Below are 12,708 nucleotides of genomic sequence, written 5' to 3'. Positions count from 1 at the left end.
CCAAATCTGTACTATTAAAAAAGGCACAAAAATCCCACACAATTTACTTCCTCCTCTTCTAATACAGGATGAGCTGAGAACAGTAGAGAACTCTTTCCACATTTTACCAGATATAACCTATGAAATCAATGGAGAGAAAAAACCCAAAACAAACATAATAAAACCCTGACAGAAAACCATACAAACAGAAATGGGATGTGTACAGATAAAACCAGTAACAACCACCACTAGAAAGATCAGAATAGATGAAACTTCAGAGCACAGATGTAAGAAATAAAAAAGTTTAGTCAATTAATTTTACTAGCATAATGTAACAGCTGTAGATGGCATCCTTTTTCTGACATTTCTATCCAAATTCTGACATTTCTATCCAAATTCTGACATTTCTATCCAAATTCTGACATTTCATGTTTCCCTTTTTCAGGGGATAAAGTGAATTCACCTATTCAAATATTTATTATTTTTTTTTAAATATTATACTCACACTGATCAAAATTTAAAAGCAGCGTCTAAACCCACTGAATTTTAGAGACTTGGATTACAGTGTAATCTATTGTTTTCCCTTCATATATAAATAGAAGGCTACTATGTCAATCAAAATCAACTATTTACAGTATTGTGTAACATACTGAAAACTCAATACCTTTTCTAGTAATCAGCTTTCTCCAGCAAAACAATGAATATGCATTAGAATGGTAAAGAGATGGCCATATAATGGGCTCTCTACTGTTCTTTGTCTCATTCAAGTCATAGGGTATTTCTACACAGACAAGACATATAGCTGAACAGAGAAAATGTAAATAAAAGTTACCCCTAGTCAGTGGAACAATCCCCCAAGTCTCTCTTTAAACAACACTGATTAGAATAAGTGAACTTTTGGGAAAAACAACACTTGGGCTTCTAGATATACTAAGAATTCGGGAGAATTGCCTCACTGTCCATTACTTTGGTCTAAGCATTGGACAGAGTATATTCCTGAAAAGTCACCAAAAAGATTTATGCATAATAGGATTAAAAAAAAAAAAATCTTTACTGGTTGTGAAACAAGCACATTTCAGTATTATTTTTAGGAAAGCAACACAGTCCTCTCTTTTTATCCACGTGATAAAACTGCAAGTGATTAAGCAGATAATGGATCTTCCTATCCAAAATCAAGCACTGCCTCTTAACTTCTGTGAACCTTTAAAATTCAATTGCCTCTATGCTGGAAAAAAATATCATCTATATATCTAGCAGATATTTTCTTTTTTGACATTTCTTCACTGCTTACTTGAGAGGCAAGTGATATGCCTTAGCTCAATAATATCATAGCATGTGGGGGCAAACAGATTGTCCAGTTAAAAATAAAAGCTGATATCAAGTTAAAAAATAAATGCAGTTTACCACAGAGCTCTAAAATGAAAGTCTAGTTCTTCCTATTGTTTTTTCCACAACTGAAGTCCCAGGTTTTCTTCTGAAGAGTCTCAACTGGTTGAGCAAACACAGTCATGGTAGGTTTTTGTTCCTCTCCCTGGTCTTATTGCAATTGTACAAATTAAAAATCCAAATCTGAACACTGTCAGCATATAAAAAAAAATATATATATAGTATCACATGATGCAGAAAGACCACTTTTTTCTACATTGACCACACTGCCATCAGGAAGGAAGTTTACAAGAGTTTGTGATGATCATGAGAGACACAGTTTGCATTTATGTATATATTTGTAAAGAATCCTTTGAAAGTTCTCTGCCACTTTCAAGTACAACAGATCACTAGCAATGAATTAAAAAAGCAGTACAAAAAACCCTATAAAAAGAAATTGATGTGGGAAAGGTTATAAATTGTTTCCCAAGATGCCGCATCCTACGTCAGCCCAAGATTTTGATGCAAATTAAAGCTGATTCCCCCTTCCCCCCACAAAGGATCCTTGACTCTGCTTAAAAGAATAGTGAAAAACTAATTCAACATCTGTGTCAATTATATATACACCAAAATTGCTGGAGGTAAGTTGATTTAAGAATCCTCAGTATACCTCTTTATTAAAAGATTTAATTAGTTTTTTTATCTCAATTCATTGTACTATGACTTGTGGAGCTGGAAGATTAGTATTAATTGGTTCTGATAATTCACAGGTAGAGATGAATTTAGGAAAAGAGGTAGAGAATTAATACTAAGTTCAAAAAACAAATAACCAGAAATAGTCTTAAATAATACAGTTTTGTAATGACACTGATTGTTACAGACCCCTCCAAATACTACAGGGCTTACTCTTATGATCTTGCCCAGACATTGCCCCAAGCTATGATATCCTGAGGCCAGAAACACCCTCTAGCAGCATCACAGTCTGCTTCTTGACTGCCTGTGTCCCTCCAACAATCCTTATTCACTGTCCAATAAAAAGTGGAAGCTAATAAAAGATTGAAGCTTCCCAAATCAACCCCTTGGCAAGAAGCACAGCAACTGGTATGAATTTACATTTGTATTCAATCGTACAACAGGTATGTGTTTAAAATTCATTTACAAATGATACAGTGTCTTAATGTGCATAGTCATTTCATATTGTGCTGTTCTGCATGGAGACTGCTAAAGACACTATTCCTAATAGCTTTTATGACAGACAATAAATACTTTTTTAAAATGATTGTTGATGACATGTGTCCAGTGTTATTTTTAACCCTGCTTGCAAAAACCAAATGCAATAACCTGAAAATATCTTATCATGAACCAGTTTTGTACCTTTGTTTAGTCTTTCAGAACACTGACACATTCTCCTTCTAACGTAATAATTTTCTTCTTTCCAGGTTTCCTGTTACCCATTACAATATAGTAAAACTTCTTGTAAAAGTATAGTAACTCTTCCACTTTCATTTCTAATAATTTTAATAACTGAAAAAAAATGTTTTATAAACACAGGTATGACATTCAGTGAAAGCACTGAGATTTGTAGCCAACTGAAATGGAGGCCTTTACTCTCATTTGGTTTTCCTTTTTGTGAAAGATAACTAAATATTGTGAACAAGAGCCACCAGATACACTGAGAGAATCTATTTATAGCATTTCAACATTGGCCATTGCTGGTAGTTCATAATGGTTTTGCAGAACACATTTAGAATAAACATCATAAAGACTTACAAAAAATTCTTCATTAAACAATAAAAGAAGTTATAACACATACATAAACACTTACTGTTACTTCCTTGCTGTAGAATCTATGTTCTTAATGAAAGCATGAAGTTAGAGTTCAAAGTTATTGCCTGTTAAGAAGTCAAAACATGAATATGTTAATTTAATATAGAATAAACTTTGAATTGCAACAGCTAATAAGAATCTTTTCATACTATAAATAAGAAATATACCCACAATAAGGTCTATGTTTTGCTTTGTTTGTTTGTCTTTTTTCCCCATGAATTATGAATTACAAATGCAGGACAAGTGGAAATTATGTCTTAATAGAGACACTGTCACAGAATGAGCTAAGAAATGCCACCTTGGGGCTACAGAAAAAGATTTCTGAATGTACACAAATAAAAACCTAATGAAATGAAAAACAAGCTCTAACTCATTTTAGTACTCCAGTAGTAGACACAAATTATTACAATGAGGACACATTCTCTTATTACTGGCAAAGTAAAATTCCAAGATTAGGACTAGATAATAGAAATATGCATGGGACATAACTCTTATGACTTTTTTAAACACTGAAACCAAGGTGGTGGTATGTCCAGTTTATCACTTATTCCATTAGACTTATCAAATGTATCAGATCTGAGAAAAATGTAAATCTGATCACATTGCCAATACCAGTTCTCTTATATGTAGATCCAGCTATTAAATAGAGCAAAAATAGATTATCTTACATTGTTATATTCACATTTTGATAGAAAAGGGGTATTGTTACAGTAGAAAAGCAAACCAAAAAGCATTTTTTATCATTTGCTTATCTTACAGGTAATCCTACTTGTATTTTCCCTTCATTACACAGAAATACCAATTTTTAGTAACCGAAATAGCAAACAGCATGAATTGTATTACACATTGACAACGACAGGACTTTAAGATCCATGAAAGCAGTTAAGCCCACAGATAACAGTGATATGAAAAATCCATGTCCATGTGCCCTCAACTATTAAGATCTTAAAATTATAAAAGCAATATAAATAAAACTTGTCATTCTGGACTAAAATGATCTTTCACAGTAAATATGTATTTACACACATATAAACATCTTAGTTTCAAGTATTGTTTCAACTTTTCCCCCCTTCACATGCAAGTTCTAGGATTACTTAAGTGGAATTGTGTTTTATTTTAAACTCCACCAGCATGTTACATACTTCATATAACATGAAAGCTGAGATTTAATACAAAAGGCAAGACATAGTTAACCTGCAACAGAAACACCTTATTTGTAGGCTTATCAAGAACATAATTAGGATAGAACTCCATATTTCATGTCATCTGGCCTCCAGAGCAAAATGGGGAAAAAGTAAGTTATACCAGGAGAGCTTGGGATAGAAGTCTGCAACTAAGTTTAGAGCCCCAGAACTCTGGGTGAGTGTCAGGGTAATTGCATGCTAAGAAGTAATAGATAAAGGTTATAAATTGCTCAGCAGTAAAGCAATGAAATGAAAACCTGCATTTTCTTTTAACATATTTTCCACTGAAAGAAAACATAGCAACGGCTTCCAATGTGAAAGCCCATTTTGTGCATTTCAAGTGCTAGGAATATGAGAAATTAATCTTCTAAAACATAGAAGTGTAGACAACTTTTATTTTCTTGTACAGGTTGAAAAATTCAAAACACATAACTCACATCATACACAGTGTTTTTTTCCAGTATTACTCAGTAATATTAAATCAAATCATGCAACTTAAATAATTTAAAGATCATTGTTTCCAGATTTTCTAGGTCATTAAAATAGAAGAAGTTCAGGTACAGGTTGAGATGCCTGAATGAAAGATAAACAATCTTTGTCTCGGTTTATTTTTTTGTTTGTTTGGTTTGTTGTTGTTTGGTTGTTGTTGTTTTTTGGGGTTTGTTTGTTTGTTTGTTGTTTTTTCTCTTTTTTTTTGTTGTTTTTTGGGTTTTGTTTGTTTGTTTGTTGGTTGGTTTTTTTTTGTTTGTTTGTTTGGTTGGTTGTTTTTTTTTTTAACATAAAAAACGCCAATAAATATTCTCATTTAACAGATTTCACTATTGCTGTCGAGCAAGGACAAGATTTAATTCAATTTATGACTTAAAGGATAGTCTTAGTTCTTTATAATGTTAGCATTACCTGTAACAGAATTCTTTGGTTTCTCTTAAGTCTCCCACTTTCAGTACTAAGGATACATATATCTTTATATACATTTTAATTATCAAGTCTTTACTAACAAAATGAGAATAAAGCCTAGAAACCAGGTATGACCCACTGGTAAAATAATGTTTTCAGTTTTTAATTAAGTTTGTTATTCTAGTTAAACCTTGGTTCCCAAATAAAACCTTTCTGGTTGAATAGGAGCAGTGTGACATCACAACTGTGCTCAGCAGAGGTTAAAAAACATGCTTGGAAATTAAACACTTTGCAGTACGTGGTAAATATCAGTTTGTTGTCTTGAACATGAATACTGATAAGATACCTTGCAAAGATGCTTATCCCAGAAAAGTTACCAACTTGGTCAAAGGTGGTAACTTTGAACATCTCTCCTGCTAGCCCAGTGGCATGGAACAATGAAGCTCTGCTTACATTCCTGGGCTGAGAAGCTTCAGATCTGCAGCAGGCATGAGAGCAAAGCAACCATATGACTGATATTTGCAAATACCTTTTACTCTATTGATTCAAGAAAACCACCGCTAAAGCTTTCATTTTTCACTTGTCTCAGTAAAATTCTGGACCAGTGCTTGCAGTTACTTTGATTTTTGTATTGCATTATAGACTTGGACTATGATGCACAGATAGCTGCCTTATAGCGAAAGAAAATTCTAAAAAAGATCACAGTGAAGAATTCCATAGGCTCTATACAGTCACAGACAATATACAAATACAACAGACTTTAAAAGCATACAAGTGGTATCCACCTGGGACTGACTCCATGTGGTGTAAGGGCCTGATTACAAGATATACACAGTTAAAGTAGGATTAGAGAAATAAAATGTGTGCCATGTTAGTTTATCCCCTCACATCACATTAAAAGTAACACTTAAAATTGCACGCAAGGACTAGAAGACACCACACATGAGTAGAAGCTCAATGTATTTTGCCTATCAATGAGAAAGTTAAGAGTAAAATAACAACATGAGAATAGATGGCTCTCTGATCTCATTAACATGCGTAAAGAATTAACGACTAACAATTGAAGTTAAATAAAGGTTAAAAACTGTATACAACAGAATAGCATTAATAACCACTAGAATGATTAATCAAGATATTGAGAAGATTCTCCATCCATCTGGAGCTTACACAGGGATGAAATCTTTTCTCAAAGGTAAACTTCAATTCAGTCTCAGCACTAGGACTTCATGTGGGAGTTACTCAAGATACTCTGTTCTGATAATCACACTGGCCATTTTGTCATTAGTTAACACACCTCTGTCAAGTAATGACAAGTGTCACCACATGACAGTTCTGTGTAGAGCTGAGAAAATAAACCCCCAAGCCCCACAACTCTTCACCCGCAATTCATCAGTGTTTAAATTTTGTAAAATTAATAGTACTAGCACATTTCCAATTTACCTTCCTTTGCATCTGAAATCTTTTGCTTAAGCAGCAAGTACATTTAAACTCTTTTACTTTAGTATCTGTAAGGTACAGAAGTTCTGGTTTGCTCTCTGTGGCTGCCAAGGCCATTTCTGTGCACCTCTGAATGCAAGCATACACACAAGCATGCAAGTAAGAAACACTGGTCTGAGACCATCTCTGGACCCCTGTTTTCCCCACACACAGAAAATTTGATTTCTACACAAAGGGCAGTATTAAAAATGTGCACTTGTTCATTTAAAGACACTTAACATTACTGAGTAGAGGCATAAATTTTTATCTTACTTGTAGGCAAGTGAACTAAACATTTAGGCACTAGAGGAACAAAACTATGCTTAGCTACAACAAAATGCAGTAAACATAAGGATCTGTACATAGATAATGGAATAGCAGGTAGAATTTTTACATTACATATGCACAATTAAAAAAATACATCTGAGGTTAAAAATACCTTAGAAAATTTGCAAGCCAAATTTTCTAAGATGATGTATTTAAAAGATAGGTGGATCATATGGCTGTAATTTTTTTTTTATTTTTTTTTTTACCCCACAGCAATTGCTAGTTCTTCACAATGTTGAATGTGAATAGTACATTTTTCCTTTCCCCTTTAAAAAAACAAAAAAAAATGGAATGGTAAACTAATCAAAAAAGTTTGTTGGTAGGCCAAGGATATCTGATCAAAATCTGTTAAAGTAGAGATGCTCTATTTACTTCATTGTTTGAATTATTTTCCATAAATTTTATAGATCTTTCTATTTAAAGAGAAAAGACAGTCATCAGCATGTTTTATTCCTTGACTCTTTTCTTTTTTTGTTTTATTAAAATAAGCAGGTGTGGGTGGGTGTTTTTCTTTTTGGTCAGATGAAAGGCCAGGTAAAGACATAACCAAAAAAATGTGTACACAAATGAGATGTAAGCAAGATTTAAGAACAAAGCCAAATATTTAACCTCAGAGCTAGAGTTTGTTCTCTTGCAAAATCAAAACCTACTTTGTACACATCTTACAGTGCAACAAATCTGTGTATTTAATCACTATATCTCATGAGCAGTCATAAAAACTACAACACAAAAGAAAATTGGTGCAGTTCACATGCTGTTGCATGTGTTTTCTCCAAATAATGAAAATAAGTTATCAAAAAAAACAAACCAAAACAAATAAATTAGAGGCTGGACTGTAAGAATTTATTACCAATTTTACCACCCATATCCTCCAAAATATTTGCTTTTCACAACTAATCACAGAGGAATCTGCACAACAGAAAGCTGAATATTGAAGGTCTGTCTGCTTTGAAGAAAAAAGTTGAAGATTAAGTATTCCAAAGCAATTAATTATCACCATATCTAGTTAGTAATAAGCTACATTTATTCTTTTTGAACCTTTGTATCACAAATTGCTCAAGTACACCTTAATGTGGAATGCAAAGTACAACATAAGACTTGCAACTTGCTGGTAGAAATGCAGCAAGGAACTAAATGGCAAGCCATGTAGACCTGATTGCACTGCTCTAATAGAGAGATATACACATTTGTAAGAGACTGATGCAATGTTTATCTTAATTAAATGGCCAGAATATTTTTCCAGGATAGAAACCAATATAGAGAGAGGACTTAAACTGAAAGACTGAACCTGCCCATGAGATTTGGGCAGACTGAAGAAAACTGGCTCAAACTCCTCACTGCCCCTTGCCCAAAAGGGAAAGGAGGACCGCAGAGATGAGAGAGACTTTTGACAGAACTTCAGCCTGACTATATCAACACCATTTCTTGATTTGTACATTTTATAAGCTTTGTAACTCACTTGTCTATTTGGATTCTGATTAAGAAGTACTCTTATTTAATCTTACCATGCCTGGAGTTAAACTAATCCCATAACCACCACATGAACAGTAAGACTTTCCTCACCCAGGGCAGCTGTAAATCTGCAGGTTATGACAAGTGAGCACACTGAGAAGTGTCCCACCTGTGAAGCACACCTCCTACATGAGCTGAAACAGTAGTGCTGCACAGGCCCCTGCTTCAGCTTCTTGCACTAGGTAGAAGGGAGGCACTAGAGAAATTGGAGCAGTCAGAAGTGTCTGCCAGTGACTAGTAACCATAAAGGTCTGACAGGGCTTAATAAACCAAGCAGCATGCTGTTCTGACAGGCTTGAAACACATTAAAAACGTGCTTTAAAAGAAAAGAGTTAACCTTAACCACATAATAATCAAGTACTTTCTTCATATCTGCTGCTGGCAGGGGTTTACAGCAGGCAGCTTAGTAGGTTGCTGGTCAAAAGGTACCAAGCTATTTAACACATACCTGATCTTGAAGTCATGGATATAAAAACCATACACACAAAATCACGCAGAATAGGCATGAATATTCATATAAACTCAAAGTTGCTAATCAATGGTTTATTAAATCACTTAAAAATTTAAGAGCTATTTAATACTTTTTGGAGATACCTTTCATGACAGCTGTATGAACACACTTAAGAACAAAGGCAGAAAAAAAAAATACTGCTTTAAGGAACAATTTAAGGATGAACAAAATCTAAAAAGCAGTAATAAAAGCGCACAAGACTCAGCAAAAGAGTTCTATAGAAATCAGTTTTTCTATGGTGAATCATAAAGAGGTGAAACTTTTTTATTATGCGTAGGTAATTTATCACATTTATGTGAGCAAAGGTATGTCCCTACGTGATAGGACATTGCAAGGAAAACTTCACTATTTCTGACTCAATACAGGCCCTATTTGTGCTTCAGTCGTATTTTACTTTTACTCAATACAGTCCCTCAGTCACAGTTATTTTATTCACAAAAGCTCAAACACAGGGACAGTGTGAAGCTGAACAGACTAGGTAGGAATTCATTGTGTATTTTTGAAAATATGCACATTGGTAAATGGAAGCAAATTAATATGATTTAAAAAAAAAAAAAAAACATGAGAGAAAAGCATAATTTTTTTAAGCCAAGCATTACATAGAAAAGGGCTTGGAAGCATAAGCACATCCTTGGTACAACACAGAGTGCTGTAGAGAAATGCATCTCCCGGAGGTTACCGACTTCAAAGTTATGTATTAGCACAGAAATCTCTGTATAGATCTGCACCTGACCTAACAAATCCTACACTTTAGGGGCAAGGCTTATATTACTGCATATCCAGCACATCTTTAAGGCAGATGCATTATCACTATGCAATATAATCATACGGCGTTGCACAGAATCATCAAGACACAGGAACTCAGGCCAGCACTGGCCCACACTACCATCCACTGAATGGTGTCAACATATCCTTACCCTGTGTTGGGTGGTTGTTTGGGGGTTTTTTGTGGGTTTTTTGTTTTGTGGGTTTTTTTCTTTTTTTTCTTTTTTTTTCTCTGTTGTTTTTTTAGAACCTGGCACAAAAAACATCTTTAAGCCACCTGTACCAGTAAATATACTATAACCACAGCACATCACATACCCCGCTTTTTTATTTTCCTCCCTCTCCCCTAAATCATATCTGCTGTCTATTCATCTGCTATTGAGAGTACATGGCTTACAGTCAGGATCAATTGGCTCGGCCTTGGCCAGCAGCAGGTCCCTCTTGGAGCCAACTGGCACTGGATCTGTTGGACTTAGGGGGAGCTTCTATCAGGATCTTACAGAAGCCACCCCTGTAGCCTACCCACTATCAAAACCTTGCCACACAAACCCAGTACAGTGCAAGAGATGCATTAAAAAGCCCCACAACCCACTGTTACTTTAAAAAAAAGCTTCAAAGCATTGATAATTAAATAATTTCTGAAAAAAAGTTTCTTCTGTATAGGTTAGAGATCTGTAGTGTGTCATTTAAAATAGGGTTACAAACAGCAGTGTTATGGTTAGTGGTAATTAGCAAGAAAAGGGAGTAAGAAGAAAGTTCATCTTTTAAAAGCATCAAAAAAGAATATTTAAAGAAATTTCTCTTTCCCTTCTCATGCATCTGACATTTCCAAGTGTCCCTACACGTTTCGAAAGTTGATTTTTACTTTTTTAAAGAGAGTCTGAAAGAAACTTTCTTATAAGGAAGGACTAATTGGAATGACCTAGCTTTCTATGATTGTCAGTTGTTTTTAGTAACTTCTAAAATCATAGACATAACAGTGAATTGATATTTGATATTTACTCTAATTTTGTCACTGAAGTTGCCTTTAAAAACAAAATCCTATTTACAGTTAGCTTTCTAATTCTCACTTTCTCAGGTGATTCCCATATTCCAGCTTCCTTCCCATCAGACAAATATTCATTGGCCAAGTGGTTTTCACCAGACTGAAGCATCAGCTTATTCTGCAGTATCCATATGGACACCTGCAGTTAGGAATTGTGCCCATTAAAATCACTTCATGTTAAAAATACTAGCTTCTTGCAAGCTTTTACACAGATGTCTTCAATTAGGCTCAACCATGTTATGAACTGGCCTATCTTTAATATTTTATACATAAGTGAATTGCAAGCCAGTCATAGCAGAAAGCATGGTTTAGTAATTTGTTTTAGCAAGTACAACCTGTTTGCTAGTAATTAAAGGAAAGACCTTTAGAAGCGAACTGGCAAAGCATTTTGCTCTTTTTCTTCTTACCTTAACAAACTTTCCTTGAGAGGTATGTAATGAGAACAGAAAGAGGTAAGAGAACAAGATGAGATGTGAGAAAATGGGACTAGAAAGAAAATGACACAAAGAGAGAGTTGGAAGGAGAGGTAGAAACAAAAATGAACGGAGATAAGAGAATGTGCTCAAGAAGGAAAACATCAAAAAAGTGTGAACATTAAGAAATACAGGGGAGAGAAAGAGTTAAGGAACAGGAGTGAAAAGGGACTAGACTTCAACTGGAAAGAATGGCAAATGGTACAGGGCATAGTGTAATGCAGTGCAAGAACAAAAGAAGACACGCTAGGAATAGTACATGAAGAAGCAAGCAATAGCAGCAAGGTTCCTTATGCTTCATCTACTTGTTAAGGCTCAGAGCTCACTCTGCCAGAAGGGAACTGTTCCACAGAGCTGCCCTGCCTGTGAAGGACTTCTGTAACATCATTCATTCACTGCTATGTTTATTAATTTAAGAATACTGCACAGAGTAGCTCAGCACAAGTTGCAGAAACATGGCCTTTAACCTTTAGCTCCTGTTAACTGACCCAGCAGCATATCTACCCATCATAGTTCTTGTTTACAATTACCTTGTTATTCCCAAGACATTTGTTAGCTTACCAGAATGGGCTTGCAAACAGTTATTGGACTATGGAAGAAAACAGGACAACTTAACGGCACCTCCATCCCCATGCTGAGTTCCCTTCTTTACCAGGCCCAACATTTCAGTACAAATCTCCATAACCTGCTTCACACTGAACAGTGCTAAGAAACTGTTAAGACTGCTCCTGTCTTGAGCCCTTTCTACTTGTGTGTGGCAAGGTTTATGGTAGCAGGACAGACGCTACAGAGGTGGCTCCCATGAGAAGCTTCTAGAAGATTCCCTTCCTCCAAGTCAGACCTGTCTCTGGTCAAGGCCAAGCCAATTAGCAATGGTGGTTGCACCTCTGTGATAACACATTTAACATTGAGAAGGGGAAGAGTTGTGAGGGAGACACCTATGCAAACATGAGGTCAGTGGAATAAAGGAGGAAAAATGTAGGTCTCATAAACTGTTTGTAAAGAGGATGTCTCAGACAACTTGAGTGGGACACCCTGGCGGGGGAGAAGCAGGGCAAGCTCTGTGGAGATGGGGTAGTAGGCTGTTTCTCTCCCTCCTATTACTGCCCAGAGACAGAACTTGCCCAGCTGCGCTGGGGCAAGCCGAAGAAAATGAGAACCTTCTGTAGCACCCTATTATGCAGGTGTAAAAAAGACTATGTGAAGACAACACATCCACTTGTGTTTTTGTTGACCCACCAACTAGGGATCAAGCTTGCTACTCTACAACAACACAGGATCCAAAGGGTGGTGATTCCCCTATTTCCCCCTCTTCTCTTTCTTTCTCTCTCCCCTTTTTCTTACATA

The 12,708-nt window shown here is 35.5% G+C and overlaps 1 protein-coding gene across 7 annotated transcripts in view; it reads right to left on the bottom strand.

Moving 5' to 3' along the window:
- Window positions 1-12,708, bottom strand: part of TENM3 (teneurin transmembrane protein 3) — a 1,343,701-nt gene that overhangs the window by 1,023,002 nt on the left and 307,991 nt on the right. For all 7 annotated transcript variants that reach the window (XM_032988404.2, XM_032988405.2, XM_032988406.2 and 4 more), the window contains exon 4: window positions 3,170-3,236. The gene's annotated coding sequence lies outside the window, so the exon portion shown is untranslated. The remainder of the gene's footprint in view (window positions 1-3,169; window positions 3,237-12,708) is intronic.

Source organism: Tyto alba, unplaced genomic scaffold (genome assembly GCF_018691265.1).
Source record: "Tyto alba isolate M040663 unplaced genomic scaffold, T.alba_DEE_v4.0 Super-Scaffold_6, whole genome shotgun sequence".
NCBI lineage: Eukaryota > Metazoa > Chordata > Aves > Strigiformes > Tytonidae > Tyto > Tyto alba.
This window is presented reverse-complemented; position numbering and strand designations above follow the sequence as displayed.